The sequence below is a fragment of the Equus przewalskii genome, chromosome 11 (genome assembly GCF_037783145.1).
Source record: "Equus przewalskii isolate Varuska chromosome 11, EquPr2, whole genome shotgun sequence".
NCBI classification, from domain to species: Eukaryota; Metazoa; Chordata; class Mammalia; order Perissodactyla; family Equidae; genus Equus; species Equus przewalskii.
Window position 1 is genome coordinate 18446631 of NC_091841.1, and position 15186 is coordinate 18461816.

Below are 15186 nucleotides of genomic sequence, written 5' to 3' on the forward strand. Positions count from 1 at the left end.
CTCCAGGACCTTGAGTTGTCAAGATCTGCTCCCTGACCTATCACGAATCAAAACGTTTTTCTCATATTAGCAATTTCCACAGTTAGTCATTAGCTAAAAGTGTGCAATCAGCTAGTGGAAGAGGCCAAATGATAGCTCTCAGAAGATTTAATCGAAAAAGAGAATCATTGCTTATCATACGGTCTTTGTTTAATTGCCTACTACTCCCATTAGATTGAATGTTTCATAAGTGTGGGAACACTATTTTATCATGTCTATATTCCAAATGCCTAGCTCAGTATCTGATGTATGAGACATACTTCAGAATAAATAATGAATGGGTGAATAAATGAGTGAATACGCGATTTTAAGAGTGAGTGTGGTATGCTCTTTGACAGCAGTGTGGAGTGTAGTGGGGCCTCAGAAGGGGGAATAGAAATTGAGTAGCACACGTTGATTTGAAATATCATGAGACATCCAAAAGAAAATGTTTGGAAAGCGACTGCCATTCAAGCATGAGATTCAAGAGAGAGATCGGGACTGGAGAGACAGACATTCCACTGTAAGGATATTAGAGAGTGTTAGAGGTGAGAAGAGAATCCCTCTCCCAATGGATCGGGGTAGGGGGGTGGGTTGCTAAGAGAAGATTCAACGAAGACTATGAAAAGGCAACACTTGCAGATTTTGAAGCATACTCACCCCACTCTACCATAGATGAATCAACCAACATCAGAAAAATGATGCCAATCACACTTAAATGACATGTCATTTTAAATTTTCTAATAGCCACATTTTAAAAGGGAACTTTATTACCATATATATTCAAATATTATCATTTCAATTTGTAATCAGTATAAAAATTTCTAATACGATATTTTACATTCTTTTCTCATCCAGAGACTTCAAAATCTAGTATGTATTATACACTTCCAGGCGACCTTAATTTGGTCACGTTTCATGTGCTCAATAGCCACATGTGATTAGTGGCTACTGTATTGCACAGTGCAGATCTAAAACACATATTGGCCACTTATTGAGAGACGTCAAATCCTCAATAAAAAACTACTGCTACTGTTTATTCTTCTGTAAATGTTTAACATAATGGGAGAAAGGAGGAGAAATTAAATATTTCAATGTGCCAACATTTTATGTACAGCGTATCAAGTCTCCCTAAACGACCCAAGGATATAAATGTCATTATGCTATATTTACTGGAGATGGAATTGAGCCTCAAAGAGGGTGAGTAATTTGTCCAAAACACATAGCAGTATTTATACATCTAGTATACAAAACTAGGTTGATGCGGCTCTAGATCCTTTGCTCTATTAAGATCTTCGGACTTTCATTAAGAGAGATAAAACCGCAAACAACCTCGTCAGAGATGACTCAGGCTTGACATTAGCTGAAATATTGTTATTCTAATTTATTTTTATATGAAAACATTGAAGCCTGTGAATGCAATGATGTGAGCCAACCTCCCTTAGGGGATCACTTCAGATCCATACTTCCTTGAAATATTCATTGAAGTAGGATTCTTCAAAATGATTGGGCCATTTTTTCCCCAGAACTAATTCCAGTCTTGGAGCTGAGCTTGCTTTATTTGTCAAATGGGAAGAATACTCTCTGCCCCACCTACCTTCAGGCTTTCATTTAAATGAGAGTCATGGAACAGAAATATGGAAAAACATTTTATTTCAACAGGTTTTTATGATTTTTCGTTATCCAGAGTTGTTTAAGCCTGAAATTATGTTCCTGAATCAGATAATTATTTGTTTGTAGGCTTGGAGAGCCTCCGTCTAGTGAATCATTCTGTGACCCAGCTGTGGGGATAAGTTTGAGAAGGTCAAATATCTTATTTTGACTTTGGAGATGCATTCAGAAAACTGCGGTAGTGAAGGATATTTCAGGAAATAAATCTTGCAGCTAATGAACTCTCTCTTCTCCTCAGGGTGTATCAAGAAATTTGTGGATTTCAGCACACCCCCAGCATCATGGAAAACCGAACATCTACTCCAAAGACCCAGATATTAGTTTTCAGCCACTGTTTCTGTTTGGAGATTTACTACCTGTTGAGGTATATTTTGAAACAAACAGCATCAGAGAAATGTTCCTGGAAGTGGTTCTTGGAAAAGCCTACAGCCTTGTCTTGGAAAGATCAAGCTGGAGGTTCCAGCTTCAAGCATATTCTGAGGGCATCACTCCTTTGAATCCAAGTTACAGATTTGAAATAACTGAATCGGGGGATGTAAGAATAGGAGATGTGGAGCGCATGACTCTATGACCATACAGGTCACTAAGTCCAACCTCCTACAGTGGGGAATATGATAACTCATATCACTCTGCTTCAATCCTGGTGGCAGAGGGATGCCTGCCCAGTGCCTGTCACTACCTCTGAGAGAACTCAAGCTAATGTTAGATAGTGAAACTAGATGATTGAGGTTGGCGATGACTCTTCAAAATTTAACAATCATATAGAAACATTCACTTAGAGAAGACATGTCAGTGTATTCAACAATCACTAAATCACAAACAACTAAATATCTAGTCATCTCACTAATTCCAGCTCAGCTAGAAGATACTGTGCTGTTGTTTTTAGTTAATGTTCCTTTTGGTTCATTTACACATAAACCATAGACCAAATGCCTTGTAAGACACTTAGAGACCCCACCTCTGGACTTCTTAAACCACAGGAATAAAAGGGGAAAAGTCAACTCCAGAAATTATCACATGTTGATTTGTTTTTAAACCTCAACTTAAAGTCATTGTGTAAAAGACAATTGCCAAGGTTGTTAGGAGGTAGTCTTCTTTCAACTCCAAAGGAGGTATAAAGACAGCCACAGAAGTATCTCTCCTCAGGAAGAAATGATAAATCTTGAGGATAAGGTACTGAGGACAAGGGTGCTATCTCTTTCTAGAAGAATTTAGGACTTTTATAAAAATAGGAGAACATAGTTTTACCACTTGCTGCCCAAGCCCTGTGGTAGGTACGTAAACCACAAATTATGTACAACTCTTTGAAAATAGGCTTTGTCAGCTTTGGGGAACTCACCCTCTTCCCCAGCTGAATTAGGAGATGAAATATGCTGCCTAGATTTAAAAAGAAAATCATTGGGTGTGATCACAAATCACTTGCTTTTGACCATGGCTCCGCAAACAATTTGGACCAACTTGATGTCACTGGACTCCTATGCACATCACAAAACTGTGACATTTTAATTTCTCTAATCATTCCCCCATATAGTGAATCTGTGAGATTCATCTCACTGAAGTTCATGAAGCGACCTGACCTTCTCCAGAAGTTCCTTCATTAGAGCCATATTCAATACACATGCTGGCCCTTCACAAATGATGGTTACCTCTCCATGTTTTACAGATGCTCTTGGGAGTTTTATGCCTTAAAACATAGACATCTGTACATTATAGTTTCAAAGCTACCATACCAGACATTACTTAAAATTATTTAAACTCTAAAATTCAGTTATTTCACATCAAAAAATAGTTCTGATGAGTCTGGAACTTATTCTTTCTTCTCATTTTACTGTGAATCTTTCTACTAGTTTCTCCAAACATTCAGTCCTTCAACAAGTATGAATTAAATCTTCAATGTGCCATGTCATGTGCACCTGAAAGACACAGAGTCCTCCTTTGGAGTGATATTCAAAATCAGCCCTTCACCTCGGTTCGCTAACTCTCAAGCATTTTCTACCTACTCTTTCTTCCATGCTTCCCACTTCTTAAATATTTGTAAGTTTGAGAGTAACTGAAATTAGCTATTATTACTTCATCACCATGATATTTCTTTTTGTTTTTGACAATAAGAGAAGGATGGAAAAACTCTACTATCCACAAGATAGGAAATCTGTTCGTAGGAGTGAAGTTATCAAGGGAATAAGGAAAGCAAGATCTCATGGTGTCTTGATGTTGTAACCACCCATGATGTTGTAACTCAGTGAACACACAGCAAAAATACAGAGTGAATGTGAATTATCATTTATTCATTCATTCCTTCAATTCAGCATTGATTGAATGTCTGCTAGTTACTGGAGATATAACCATTACTTCTATGCTTCTTCTCAGGGTATTTGCTGTCTTGTGCACTGAAAGACTAAATTAACTGAGGAGACCCCAAGAAAACGAATCAAATTCCCTGTCATGAGGTTATATATAATATCATCATGTCTTAGAAATAGAAAATCACAGCATGAGATCCATGATGATAACACAAAGGAGGAAAGATGAGATAAATAGGAAGGCCCATGCCTATATCTTTCCTGACATTACCATTCAATAAATATATTTTGAATGAATAAATATAGATGGAGACTCAGCCTCAAGAAGAATTCTATACACCCCAGTTAAAGAAGAGCTAGGAAAACTCATCAGAAATTTCCCTTCCCAATCACCACTCCTCTCTACAGAAGGACAGAAAATTTCAAAATGGCTTCCATGGGAATAAAAAAGAAAAAAATGATTGCAATCCCCATGGTCAAGTTTAATAAACCATCCATGCAAGAATTTCCCACATTTAATTAAAGCAAAAGGTCCTACAATATTACCTCCCATTCCAGGTCTGGTTCTTCTACTATCTCAAATTTTACCACCAGTGAACTTCGATCAGATAGCTCTTTCCATAGAGATTTTAGACACTCACATACACACTCATTCACACACACAGATGTCCTCGTGTGTAGTGCTCAGAAGTTGTCTTTTATGTTTTCTTCTCTCTCCATTCAGTATGGCAAGAGGAAAATCAAATACATCAACTATGAGAAGCAGCACCTGTACTTCTTAATGAGTGAGTCTTTTTGCAGCCACATTTCTTGTCATCCTATTTCCTTGAGGCAAGCAGTTGTCAGGCCAAAATGCAGACTGGAACCCTCTGACAAAGACCAGCCCATGTCTTATTGTGACTGAGAAAAGCAGCATGTCTTCTTTCAGACTTTTTGGGGTGAAGACCTGAAAAGGAAAATGGAAAGGCAAATAGGAATATTTAATAGTTGTCTCATCACTCTGGGTATGTGGCAGGGAAGGAGATACTCCAATAAGGATGGAAAGAAGGATGCCAATCAAGGGGATTTGCATCTGGGACTTTCATCCTGGATAGACTAAACACCTGTCAAGAGGAAAAGAATAGTGGTATTTGGATCAGGAGGAAAGAGAAATAGGAAAAGAATGCCAAAGCATTGACAGGATGATGCCAGAAAAAGCAGAGGCCTGGGAATAAAAGATACCTGTAGAGCTTCTGTGTGAAAGAAAACTGGCTGTTCCTAGGGCTTACACACAGCTGTAGAAGATATCTTGGTGGACAGTTGTATATATATAGTTCTGATATACATATATGTACCTGTTTTATATCTATCTCTATTAATCAATTGATAAATAGGTTGATAGCTAGGCATAGATACAGATTTATATAACAGGTCTGAATGTGGTCCAGGTTTAAAAGAAACTAGCATAGCTGAATAATGCTGGTACCAATAAAGAACATCAGCAGCAAAAATGCTTTTCTCTTAATAAAAATCAAACTAATAACAGCTCACAAATAAAGGTCTCACGGGACCCCAAAATATGCTTGTCTAAAACATCCAAGAGATAAGCCCCAATCAGGGAAAGTCCAAAACATTTCCTGTAGATCAGTGGTTCTTGACTAGGAGCAATGTAACCCACAATGGGACATGTGACAATATCTGGAGACATTTTTGGTTATCACAACAGAGACAGAGGGATGCTACTGGCATCTAGGGGATAGAAGGTCAAGGATGCTGTTAAACATCCTACAAAACATAGGATAGCACCTAACAATACAGAATTGTCTGGCCCAAAATGCCCACAGTGGTAAGGCTGGGAAACTCTGTTGCAGACAATCCAATTTGCTGAGATGTTGACTGCCACTGTTCAACTGTAACATGCCTGAACAGAGTGGCCTGTAGGCTCAATTTCTGTGATATGGGGGCAACTGGCCCTGCTGCTCCTGCTGGAATTCTGCAGCCTCTGCCTATAGTAGTCACCTGCTCCTTTTCTTGCAGGACCAAAATGAGGGGTGAGGACATTGGTGCCCCATTTTGAAAAGCAGTTGACTCCTAGCCTAACTAGATGTGTGTTCACATAAGAAAAAAGCAGCTGGAGTTTCTTTTCTGAACTCAAGTCCCATGTCTATAGTTCTGCAATATGCCCTTAGCTTATGAAGAATGAATGAATGGTGTGGATTCACTGCAGAATGCCCACCTCACAAACCACAGGGCTCTCAGCAGCTGTTTCACTGTGTCCTTTCCTTTCAAATGTCAACTTAGCAACTTGGGTACAAATGAGTCACACTCAAACTGTCAAAGAGAAACAGAGCTGAGTGTTTTCAAAGGTGGCAAGACAGATTTTATTCAAGCAACTGCTGCAGGAAATAGAGACTTCATTATAAGCTGAGATCAACTCTGGCGAATCAAAATGTGGGAGACTTTAAACGCTGGGGCATGCTAAAGGAAACTACTGAAAGATATTGAGGGGAAGCAACGCTGGTCACTGTGATTAGGGAATCTGTGTTAGGCTCTTACCCTCCCACAGAGACATGGATGCAGGGCACTATCTTTCCTGATGATTATATTTCAAAAGGATGACTCCTATGTCCTTGAGAAAGATATTTCTGGATTGTAGAAGATACATCTCAAAGGGACATAGGAAAGATTTATAATTTTAAATTTTCTAACAGAAATGGTCCAAGAAAAGGGAAGTCAGAGGCCCATAGTCAGGTTTTGGCTTGAACAAACAGTACCTTTTGTTGACAGTGTTGAACTTTCTTAGGCATGATCTTTAAGGGGGCTGCGGTCATCCTAGAAATTTGGCCTTGAGCTATTAGAAACTATGCTAGTGTTTGTTCAAGTCTCTTAGTGTGGAGGGTGGATGAAATCATTTATGTTGAGAATTTGCAGAGTTTGAGAGTTTGTAGACCAATTCTGAGGCCTAGTCAAGAAGAGGATTCAGAGAACTTGACTAAAGTTTGGTGAAGGAGAGAGTCAGTCAAAACCCAAAGGGTTTCCATAAGATGCCCTTGTGCTCCGGACAGCCTCATTGGTCTTAGGGGAGAAGCAGGTACATAACCGTCTACCCAGGAAATGAGTAAACCTTCTTTATCTCTGCCACCTTGATATATTGTGACAGGGCTGAATCCTAGAGATTGTGAAGGACAGAAGGATTCCACAGACCATGAGAAAACTTGAAAGCTGGCAGAAGAAGCTCTTCCAGGATGCTTCCATCAAGAATGACTCAAATCTTCAAAGCTTGTCTAGTCTCCTTGAGGGAGTATGAACCAAATTCCTGGTTCATCCTCGGAGACTCAAAAAACCCCAGTGGAGTCTAGGAGGTGGTTGTGGATCTCCACCTTGCATTCTTTCTCAGGGGCAACATTCTAGGGGTGGTATGGGGAAAAGATAGACTCCTGCTCATTTGAGGTCACAATCTGCTCATTTATTCACCATCTTTTCTTCTGGACTTCTTCAGTTGTTCTTCCCTTCTTCATGCCTGGATACATCAGCATGCAAACCGTGCGACATATATACAGCCGAAAGCATTGGGAGGTGAGTAACAACTCATTCTCTAAAGCTAGATCAGGTAGAAAATGAAATATGAAAATGCTTGGTCCCTGCCAGATGTAGCTTCCTTGAGTAACAGGACATATTATTTAGCCAGTATGTGAAGGGACCCTAGCCCGATGAAGGGGAATTGCAATTGTGTTCATGGCAACTAACTTTCAAGCGCTTCTTTCTGCAGGAATTGCCCTGGGTCAGCAGCTTTTACATCCACTACTTCATCATATTTGGCCCTTCATATGGAATCTTTGGAAGCCTGTTGCTCATCTATTTTGTGAAGTAAGAAAGCAAGAATCTCCTCTTATTCCCATAACCTGGATGGTCCTTTACCTTCTTCGTCTAATGAATTTGTGATTAGCAGAAGATTATGACACTATGCCCCATTCTCTATAACAGTGACATTTCCAAGAAAATGTGAAAAACATTGGTGGAAATAGTTTAATACGAAGAGCTCCTTGGAAAAAATGTTACCCAATCTTTTTTTTTCCCCGCTTTCTTCATTCACAATTGCTGTGTTCCATCTAATCCCAATAGATATCATAACCCTTCCCAAAGATAACGGAATGAGAGGAATATTTTAAAGTTACTTTATGACTAGAGAATTTCCCTAAACTAAAATCAGAGAGATTAAATCCCTTTCCCAAGTTTATAGAGCCAGTAAGGGCCACTAGCAGTGCCAAACCAGACATTGGAACCAGCTCTAACTGATGACAAAGCTTAGGCTGTCAATCACTTTGTACGTGCAGTTAAGTTCCCTAGATAGCTTTTGATCCTGCATCAATGTTTACAGCAAATTATTGGGGCACTGTTCCCATACATTAGACAGTATGACAGGTTATGTGCCCAAATTCTTAAAGTGTCATCTCCTGATATAAAGGCCTCCTGAGAGGAAAACACATGACCACCATTTTGGGGGAACTTTTGGGTCTCTTCCATTTCCTCCATTGCTCAGCCATCTCTTCCAGCCTGGTGATTGGAACCATAACACCCCAAGGAGTCATTTCTTCCCCTTTTTATTCTCTTAAAGGTTTCTTGAAAGTCCCTGGATAATGTGTTACCAATTTGAGCCACATAACGACCAGAGAAGAGAATCAGGACTGGCTCAGTACTCAGGTAATAAGGGAAATCCTGGAAGAAGATACTTCAAACAACACTGATTTAGAATGTGGTTACCTCAAATAATAATAATTCAGGAGCTGACCTGGTGACATGGTGGTTGAGTTTGCACGCTCTGCTTTGGGGGCCCAGGTTTTTCGGGTTCAGATCTCGAGGGTAGAGCTACACAGTGCTCATAAGGCCATGCTGTTACAGCATTCCACATACAATATAGAGGAATATTGGCATAGATGTTAGCTCAGGGTGATTCTTACTCAAACCAAAAGAGCAAGATTGGCAACAGATGTTAACTCAGGGCCAATCTTCATCATCCCTACACCCCCGAAAAATAATAATAATATGTATTGAATACTGTCCAGGGGCCAGGCAGTGTCTACTGCTTTGCATCTAACTACATGAGGTATGTGCTATGATTACTCCCATTTTATAGATGAGAAAATTGAGGCATGAAGAAGTTGAGTAACTTGCATAAAGTCACACAGCTAATAAGTGGTAGAAGCAGGTCTTAAACCTTAGCAGTTGTATTTCAGAGCTCTTGCACTGAAGCAAAGGTCAATAAATTTCAGTCCAAGGGCCAAATCCAGCTCACTATCTGTTTTCAGAAGTACAGTTTTATTGGAACACAGCCATGCTCATTCATTTATATATTATCTATGACTGCTTTCATGCTATGACAGCAGAATTGAGTAGCTGTGACAAAGGATTAAAATATTTACTGTCTGGCATTTTGTAGAAAAAGTTTACTGACCCCTGCTTTAAACTGCCACATGACACAGCCTTTCAAGTGAATCTGAGACTCCTAGAATTACAGAATGAATGTCTCACCTAGAAGGACCCTAGAATTCACCTCATTTCATTGTATAGATAGAGAAGCCTAGAGAGGAGATATGACGTGGTCTTCAAGCATGCCATTAATGATTAACAGAGAAGTGACTAATGCACAACACCCCTGCCTCCTAAGCCTTCCACTGGCTGTGCTGTGATTGACTCCAGAATCCAGTCATTATCCTGCTTCCTTCTCCAAACTCTTTCCCAAACTGAGTGGACATTTCAGGGAGCATAGAGTAATGATTCTCAAACCTTTTGGTCATAGAACTACTTTACATTCTTAAAAGTTACTGAGAACCTCAAACAAGTTTTGTTTGCATAGGTTATATGATAACCTATATAAGTACATATATAATATATCTGCTAACATTTACTGTATTTGAAAATAAAACTGAGAAATTTTAAAATATTAATTAATTTTAAAATAGCGAGAATAAAACCATTGCACATAAACATCAGAGTCATGATGCTATCCCATGTTGAGTGACCTCTGGAAAAATCCACTGTATGTGGATGAGAGAATGAGAATGAAAAAGGCGAATAATGTTTTTGAAGAATTACAAGAATAGTTTTGAAACTGCAGATCCCCTGAAAGAATCCTAGGGAACCCCAAGTTTTTCTGAAGTACACTTGGAGAAACATTGACATAGAGCAACCACAAAAATCGCATTCAAGATGACAGCAATCCCAACTGCTAATAAAGCTTAGAAAGGCATTGAATAAAATGACATTCATGAAGGTTCTTAATCTTGGCTGTCTGGAAAAGCCTATGAACTCCTTCTCAGAATAATCTTTTTAGAATACATTAGATTACAAAGGAAGCCACTAGTATTGGAATGCACTTCTTTGCACAGAACTATTGAATGCCTTCCTCTCAATTTAGAAGTCATTCAAGTCCACCTGATGGAAATGGTATTCTAACTCCTACAATCTCTACCAAAATCTTACAACTCCACTTCCGTCTTCCAAAGTCTTCATTCATGACACCTTAGTCTTCTGTATCCAAGGGCAGATAGTGATTTAGCCCCCTTAAATCCTACATACGTTTTCATATCTATTGCCTTGCATATACTTCTTAGCAAATGTCTTATTGCCTTTTTAAATTGTAAACTCCTTGAGACCTAGGACTGTGTATCCTTTTTATCTGGCGTAGTTTCTTACACAAAATAGGTACTCAATCAGCACTTGTTGAATGATTGACTGAATAAAAGAATAAGTAAACATTTTCTCTGTTTGACCCTTGGGCTCATTTACATCTAATGTAAGCTTTTTCTTTGCAGGTCTTGGCCACCTGTAATGTTGAACAGTCCTTTTTCAACGACTGGTTCACTGGGCACCTGAACTTCCAAATTGAGCACCAGTGAGTAATAGGAAAAGTGATAGTAGTGATCACAGGGCCCAGGGCTGTCACTTATCACGGCATCCCCATAGAATCCAGAGCAGAGCCCTAGGCTCCAGATCTCAGTAGGAAAAAATGAACCAGAATTCTCTAAAGGCTGCTCTCTCTCTCTTAAGATCAATGGTAAGGAAGGGAAGAAAGAAAAGGAGGTAGAACAGTTTTGAGTAAATGCAGTGAAATCTTGGAAAAATACCAGCACCTCAGTTTCCAGATTCCTATGGACTTAGGAATTGGTGATTGTTTTAATTGCATTTGGTTTGTTGACAAAACCCAAGAAAGATTATACCACTTGAGTAAAAAGTTTTGTTGAAAGTTAATTACAGTTTAGTTTCTTTATCTATCTATACCTATATCTTTAGAGCTAAGGTTACAAAATAATCAATGAGAGAATCCAATCCCTCCTGCAAGTTGCAAATGATACCTGGAAACACTTTACCAATGGGTCAGTTGTGTAGACATGCCCTAAAGAAAGAGAAAATGATGATACTTTGAGAGTCAATCTGTCTAGAATATTCAGGAGGGGCACTTTCCAGATCCACTCTGTCTAAGACATACTGCAATAGTCAGAGAGGGAATGAGATATTATATCTATTCATGATATTTTCTCATTCTTTCTCTCATGTTAGTCTTATAAAATTTCAGCAAAAAAAATGAAAGGATGATTATTCAGATTTTACCAAGGAGGAGGTTAAAACCCTAGAAGGTCATCTGGTGACTAGTGAAAATCTTAGGTAAAAACCCACCTCTCCTTACTTCTTATTCATATCTTAGGACTTTTCCGCACATATCATGACTAGAGCTCATTGAATACTCAACTATTCATGATACAACAGTTAGATGGATAGAGAGAAACAGAGACAGAGATGGAGGGTGGTTATATTCACGTCTATAGGTCATTCAAAATGGTGTAAAACTGCATGCTTTCATTTGACCTGGCCAAAAATAAACACTTTTAAGGGAGCTAATATTTATTCTCTTAGCTCTTCCTAAACATTTGCCACCCACAGGGCTCATAGAGGGTTAAGAGCTAAAATGACAGCACTTTTCCAGGAATTTTTGAATTTCCCAGAACAGAAGTATTGCTCAAGGTCAAGATTGGGTCTGCATTGCTGATATAATTTTGTTAAGTAATAGGGAAAAGGCATCTTTCCTTCGAGTTTCTCGTTAGGTCTAAGTTTTATATCTCCTGTCTCTGTTTCGCTAGTCTGTTCCCTACAATGCCACGCCATAATTATCACAAGGTGGCACCTCTGGTGAAGTCACTGTGTGCCAAGCATGGATTGCAGTATGTGAAAAAACCCTTGTTGAAGGCAGTTGGAGATATTTTCAGGTAATAGAGTCTCTTTCAACTCACAGCCCTCATTTCCCTTCACAGCTGCTCCCCAAACTATTCCCTGGCTTAGGATTCATTCACCCAACAACCATTCATCACGAACACCTGTGTATGCCCCCTATGGACATGAGACTCTCCAGGGCACAATATCAATTACAGCAATGATAATAATAATTCTTACTGTTACCTAATGCCTTCTAGGTGCTATCTTGCTGCCATACTAAATTTCAAGCGTCTTAAAAATCAGGGCTGTGTATTACTTGTCTTTGTATCCACCTGCAGAACCTCTACCTGCTTTAGATTTAAGTGGTGGAAGAGACGGCCAAGTCATCTGGTCCAGGGTGGCAAACTCAGATGCCTGCAGGGTTTGGTGGGACATAAGTCTGTGAATCAGGCATGGATGATTGACCACCTGTATACTGACCCCTGGGATGACTAAGCAAGAGTGATGAGACCTGGGGAAACTGAAAATCCATACTCATCATAAAGCATTCACAGTTCCTAAGAGAAAAGTGTACTGCTCAAATTAACAGCCAGTGCTCTAGGTTTAATAACTTTCTTTCTTTTAGGATTGCAAAATATCAGAACAAAACAATATCTTGAATGGGGCCAACAAGGCCAGGCCCAGTCTGATCTGAGCCCCGACTAGTGCTCCAGTTTCATACTCTCTGCCACTCCCCTCCTCCTTCTCTGCCCTCCAGATATCTGGCCTCCCTTCAGTTGCTACATAATTCTTTGCTCTGTGCTATTTTATTTCTTTCCCACGTTTTCTTCTGCTTATAAGTCTCTTCCAACCTACCACCTCCTTTCATATCATCTTCTCAATTTGGATTCATTCTTCACAGTTCATGTCAAATGCCTTTTCCTCATCTCAGTCATCCCTGACCCCCAACACTAATTCCATCCCATGCTCTTGTAGCACCTTGATCTCTTCATTCATGACTTTTATCACAATCGTGATTAAATAACATATTGGTTGGGCCGGCCCGTGACCAAGTTGTTAAGTTTGCGCGTTCCACTTCTTCAGCCCGGGGTTTCACTGGTTCTGATCCTGGGCGCAGACATGGCACCGCTCATCAGTCCATGCTGAGGCAGCATCCCACATAGCAGAGCCAGAAGCACCTACAACTAGAATATACAACTATGTTCTGGGGGGCCTTTGGGGAGAAGAAAGAAAAAAAAGATTGGCAGCAGATGTTAGCTTAGGTGCCAATCTTTAAAAAAAATAAAGAAAAAAAAAGAAATAACATATTGGTTAATAAATTATTTAAAATGAGTCTCCCAATCTAGATCAGGACCTCCATGTTAACAGGACTTACATCTGTCCTGTTCATTGCTGTAGCTCCAGAACCTAGAAAAATATCTTTCACATTATAAAATAGGATGCATAGGTGGATATCAGATGGAGTGGTTTATAAGTATCAGCTTTATCTTATAGTGACTCAGAGAAACCTTTTTATTTTAAGTGATAGAGAAAAGGATAGGTGATGATTTGGGGTACAGAAGAGAATAAAATGAAAGAAAAGCTCAATCTCCTCCGTAAAGGAAAGGTGAACACATCTGCTAAAAAACAGTTCAGTGTATTTGTCTCCTACCACTGGGCAACAGAGAAAGACGTTATTGAGATATAGTTGAAAATGACAGCATTGCCTTGAACCAGATAAAGGAACAAATGATCTGTGGAGTAGCTTCTTTTACCTTAGGGTCTCACCTCCTGATGATTTTTTTACCCCTCCCACAGGACTTTGAAGAAATCTGGAGCCCTCTGGAAGGATGCTTACTACGAAACACAGAAACATGATGCAGAATCTCAGACTGAATATGCATGTAATTGCTTCTCTGAAGAGGGTTGGTGAATGTGCAAGAGATCTTTGCTGCTTAACTGTGAGCACTATTGGCATACCTGAGTGTGCCAGGAGTGTGAGTTCCAAGGACACATGATAACCCCCTTCCCTGAAGATTTTCCCTACCAATAAGAAGCAGAGGAAACACAAGGTGGCTTTGGCCAGGGTGACAAAAGGGAAATGGGAGCCAACGTTTTCATTTTTTCAATAGGATCTTGAACTTAGTTCTACCAGTATACCTTAGTCAGATTATCTTGGTCACTGGGCATAAATTCAGGGAGCAGGTAAAGCTTTACTGATGAAGAGGGAATAGGCAGAAATGGGCTAAAGCAGAGACTTCTAATGGGGTATTTTTGAAAACAGTGCAATCATTTTTAGAAGAGAATCATGTATTTAAGAAGTTCCTAATGAAGTACAAATTTTTGCTTATTCTTCTTTCAAATATGTCAACTTCATTTTCTTTAAAATTGAGTATAATTGACATTAAACTCTCTTTAAATGTTTCAATATTCACTTTAGATTTTCATTATTGTACATGCCGATGTGTAATTAACGTGTATAGATATACACTTCCTGTCCAAGTTATAAAAATCTCTTAAAGGAGCTTTCTACATGCAGGACCAATAGAAACTGATCAACCAGGTTAAGGTTCAACATTTAAAGGTGACTGTTGTTCTGCTAAAGAATAGAGTGTCCCTGAGTGTAAGATTTGTTTGCCTAATCTCTACCCACCAGAGCAGAAATATTGAACCTCATTATTGGGTGACCTTAATGAAAGAAAGAGATTTGTTTTCTATAATGTATACCCAAGGCTGTGTCAAGTCATTTTTCAAGCTTGGCATCGAATTAAGCTTGGCTTAGGATGAGAAAGTTTCAATGCTAGAAGAATGAGTGGACATTCTCAGTACTATACAGATATATAGTGTCTGTGCTTTTGCTCATCTATTCATGAGGGCATATTAAAGCGGACCTTAGCTGCAGGGAGGGAAAGCACAACAGCACAAACCTCCATACCTAGCTGCAAGCAAGTCAGCATTATGGGTTTCTCTGTTGTCTAATATTCTACCAGGGGAGCATTTCATTCCATTACTCTCAACCCCGCAAAATACT

The 15186-nt window shown here is 39.3% G+C and overlaps 1 pseudogene; it reads left to right on the forward strand.

Annotated features, from left to right (window-relative positions):
• LOC103561012 (fatty acid desaturase 2-like protein FADS2B) overlaps positions 1-14349 on the forward strand; it is a 40390-nt pseudogene extending 26041 nt beyond the window's left edge.
• Positions 14350-15186: the final 837 nt, after the last annotated feature.